The sequence below is a fragment of the Colobus angolensis genome, unplaced genomic scaffold (genome assembly GCF_000951035.1).
Source record: "Colobus angolensis palliatus isolate OR3802 unplaced genomic scaffold, Cang.pa_1.0 Scaffold9, whole genome shotgun sequence".
NCBI lineage: Eukaryota > Metazoa > Chordata > Mammalia > Primates > Cercopithecidae > Colobus > Colobus angolensis.
Genome location: NW_012122931.1, coordinates 4,706,986 through 4,711,638, shown reverse-complemented (window position 1 = coordinate 4,711,638; position 4,653 = coordinate 4,706,986).

The window sequence follows — 4,653 nt, the reverse complement described above, 5'->3', positions numbered from 1 at the left end:
CTGCTTTCACGCAGCATACTGATTTGTGATTCATCCCTCCAAAACCCTGCCTTCAAAACTGCAAAAATGGGCCTAAAGAAGGTTCTGCCACTGCCCACCCACATCCTTCCCCTTTTTCCCCCAGCTATTAAGTGTCGGAGCTGAGACAAGAACCCAGGCCTGCTGACTCCAACCTTGTTGGGATAATAAGGATTAAGTCAAGGACTTGGCCCAGTGCCTGACACAGGAAGGCCTCAGAGAAATGACTGTGTTGGTTACTGCCGTTGTGCTTATAAAAATGTGAGCATGGGCCAGGTGCAGTGGCTCACGCCTGTAATCCCAACACTTTGGGAGGCCGAGGCAGGCGATCACCCGAGGTCAAGAGTTCAAGACCAGCCTGAGCAATATGGCAAAACCCTGTCTGTACTAAAAACGACAAAAAATTAGCCAGGCGTGGTGGCGCGTGCCTGTGGTCCCAGCTACTGGGGAGGCTGAGGCAGGAGAATTGCTTGAGCCCCGGAGGTGGAGATTGCAGTGAACTGAGATCCTACCACTGCACTCCAGCCTGGGCGACAGTGAGACTCCATCTCAAAAAAAAAAAAAAAAAAAATTTGAGCATGAACCTCAGTTCCCCAGATCATAGAACTTCAGAATGAAAAGGAGAGAGAATCCCTGTCCGTGGCCAAGGTTTCCCAGTGAGTGGCCATGCCCACCCACAGCTGTTTCTGGAGGCCTTGCCTGTGCCGCAAAGCACCAGCAGAAGGCATGGGGTATCCTGAGAGTGGGGAGCCCAGGATTCAGAACCCAGGATGAGAGACGCCAAGGCAACTCGGGAAGGGGACAGCTGAGAAAAGACTCGGGAAGGACCTTGCTGATCATCTAATCTAGTGGTCCTCAAACTTAGCGAGCACCTGAATGCCCGATAGAGTCCCTGGGGCACCCGAGAGTCAGCATTGCTAACACACTCCCAGCTGGTGCCAACACGGCAGATCTGGACCACACTGAGAACAGATCCAACCCAGTTTTCTTCCCGAGTCTTGAGTCCGTCTCCAGCTGGCAACATGGACAAGGGCCCACCTTGCACACAGCTCTTGTGGGACAGAAGTCAGTGGCTCGGTCCTGCCAGGGGGCATTGCAGTGGGGACCAGGTAAGAGACGGCAGGCAGGTGCTGGCAGGGGCCTAGCTGTCCTGCTGCTCCCCTGAACCATCCAACGTGGAGCCCCCTTGCTGTTCAGGTCTCTCTGGCTCCTTCTTCCCCTACCGCTAGCGTGGAGCTTTGCCAGTTAGAAATTCAGGGGCTGACTGAGGAGGAGCTTGAGAAGCCTCGGTGCCCATGGGTTTGGCGTTAGGAAAGCCCACGCCCGTGAATCTGACCCCGGCTTCAGTAGTTGTGCCTTGCACCCTCCTTTGATCAGTGTCAGCAGAGGAAGAGCCACCTGGCACAAAGCAAGGGCTTAGCAAATGAGAGCCCTTCAGTGCCTGTGGCGGGCTGGACTTCATCCAGCAAGACCACCTCAGGGGGATAGGTCGTTTCAAGGTCATTTCAGAACATCCCCTCTGCTTCCTCTGTTTGCTGAGCTTCCCATCACTAGGACCCTGACTGCACAGACACCAGCTAGCCAGGAGCTCCAGTGTGAGGCCGAGGAGACCAACCTGCCCTGCTGGCCCCAAAGACGCAGGTCATACCAAGCTGATGTATTGACTTACTCTGAATATAAGCACCCACAAGCACTCACTCTCTGCAGCACTGGAACAGGCCTGGGCATCGCAGTTGCTTGGTAAATACTGACTGGACTTGAACCTACACCAGCGTCCTGGGAGGAACAGTTCTGTCCCAGGAGGTCTGGAAGCCAGCTTGGTGATCGGCGGGTATTGTCGGGGGAGCCAGATGCCTCCCAGGTTGGCCGCCCTTGTCGGCTGCAGCATCTCATTTCTTCCCATATCTTGTCATGTCATTGGTCATCTCCGGCTGGTCCACTCTGATTGGCAGCTGTCACTGCTGGAAAAACATAACAGTCAACAACTCTAGTCTGGTAGGCAAACTTTTGAAGTCAGAGAAATAACTGGGTCCTGATCATCGCGAGGCCGGGGGCTTTCTGGTTGTTCTGATAAAACAGGCAGTGCAGGCTAAGTCTGGAGCAGATATTGGCCCCAATGTATGTTTCTGAGAACAGCCTACCACTCCCGGGCCCCAGGACCCTGGGTAGATCCTCCCTGCGCCTACCCGGGCTCCTTATCACAGCTGCCCTTGGGTGGCCTGCCCTTCACCAGGAATCTGTCAGGTGGGCAGATCGGTAGCTGTAGACTCCCTCAGGCTGAGTTACAAGGAGGCTGGGTAAGTACTCACCCTAAGGAAAGAAAGCGCAGACTTCCTTCCTGGAGGCTGGCATCGGCTTTGCCCTCCTGTAAGCCACCTGCATGGTGGGGCGTTTCTGAGAATCTGTCCTGAGCCCCTTGGCACTGGCCTGCCCGCCCCCACAAAGAGAGGCACGCTCAGCAGTTGGGAACTGGATGTTGGGGGGGTCGGTGTGACCCACTTGGGAGCTGCACCTTAAATTGCTGCTTCCCAGTTTGCCAAAGGAACGCTGACCTCCGCAGAAATGAGGAAGCTGCTCATTAACACACATCCGCAGGAATCGAGCTTGCGCCCTGCATCAGCCATTCTAGTGTATGTCCTTAGACATAACTGCATCTCTGTCACTCAGAGCCCTGGTTCCAGTTGGCCCCCGCCGCCTGAGGCTGAACATCATTCAGCACATGCTGGTAGGGGCAGGGCCGCAGAAGAAATGAGGAGTAAGTCTGGCTGTTCCACACGGGAGAACAGTACTGGGGAGGGGAGCAAGCCACGGGGTGAAGCCATGGGGCACAGCTGAGCGGTGGCACCGTGTTTCCTCCCTTCCCACTTACTGCTTCCCTCTACCTTTGCAGCCATCTCGCTGTCCATTGGTCCCCTCACTCTGCATCTTCCCCCTTTCCATGTCACCTGGCCCCTTCCATCAAGCAATCAAGCTTGTACAAGTTTTTCCATTAACAAAAAGCAGCTAACAAAAAAAACCCCAAAAAAACAGCTGCAGGCCCCCGTCCCCCTTCAGAGCTCTCTGGGGTCCACTGTGAACTTCCAGACACCCTGGCGCACTGCGGGCTGGTTTCCACCCTGCCACAGTCTGGCTAGAGTGACTCACAACCTCTGGGGGCTTGGCTATTGTCTTCCTTGACTTTAGCAGCTTTTAACACAGTGGACAGTCTTCCCCATTGAGATGCCTGCCACCACCCCTCATACGCTCCATCAACCAAATTCAACTTCCTGTGGTTTTCCAGGCTCTCCAGCTGTGTGGCCATGGTCAGCTCGTGTCAACCCTTTAGTGCCGGGTCCTGGGCTCTGTCCCAGCTCTGGCCCTGCCCAGTCTCTCCCACTCTCTGGCTTCCTGACACTCAGGAGTTTATTTCAGCCTAACCCTGTCCTGAGATCCTCATGGCTCATTCTGCTGCCTCCTGGGCTGGTCCTTTTTTTTTTTTTTTTGAGACTCAGTCTCGCTTTGTCGCCCAGGCTGGAGTGCAGTGGCACAATCTCAGCTCACTGCAACCCCCGCGTCCCATGTTCACGCCATTCTCCTGCCTCAGCCTCCCAGGTAGCTGGGACTACAGGCACCCGCCACCACGCCCAGCTATTTTTTTGTATTTTTCGTAGAGACGGGGTTTCACCGTGTTAGCCAGGATGATCTCGATCTCCTGACCTCATGATCTGCCCACCTCGGCCTCCCAAAGTGCTGGGATTGCAGGCGTGAGCCACCGCACCCGGCCTATACTTTCAAAATGAAATGACCACGCCCCTCCCTGATCCTGGTTAAAAAATAACCAAAACAAAACAGAAACCCACCTGGCCCTTATCCTGGATGCTTCCCTCTCCCCACCGCCGCCTTGTCCTGTGGTTAAAGTCCACCTGCTTTTGTCCCTACCGCTACTGACCAGGCAGCCACCCTCATCTAGATGACAGCACCAGCCACCTGCCATCTGGCAGCCAGGCCTCTAGTCTTGCCCTGCTTCTAGCCTATTTGCCATGCGTTAGCCAGGGTGACTCTTCGAAAGTGCTTGCCCTCTGTGTTAAGTATAGAGATTACAGAAGTGAGCCAGGAGGGTACAAGATCAAGATAAAAAAATATATTTCTATACACAACAAACAGTTCAAAAATAAAATCAAGGAAAGAACTTCATTTACAATAGCATCAACAAAATGAAATACTTAGTAATAAATGTAACAGCTACAAAACTTATACTCTGAAAACTATAAAATGTTGAAAGAAATTAAAACCTAAATAAATGGAAAGACATCCCATATTTGTGGATTGGAAGACAATATTGTTAAGATGACAGTACTCCCCAAATTGATGTACAAATTCAATGTCACTTCTATCAAAATCTCAGATGGCTTATTTGCACAAATTCACAAGCTGAAGCTCATATGCAAATACAAGGAATCAAGAATAGCAAAAACAATGTTGGGAAAAAAAGGACAGAGTTAATGAACTCATTTCTCAGTGGGTTTTGTTTGTTTGTTTGTTTTGAGACAGAGTCCTGCTCTGTTGCTCAGGCTGGAGTGCAGTGGCGCAATCTTCGCTCACTGCAACCTCTGCCTCCTGGGTTCAAGTGATTCTCCTGCCTCAGCCTCCCAAGTA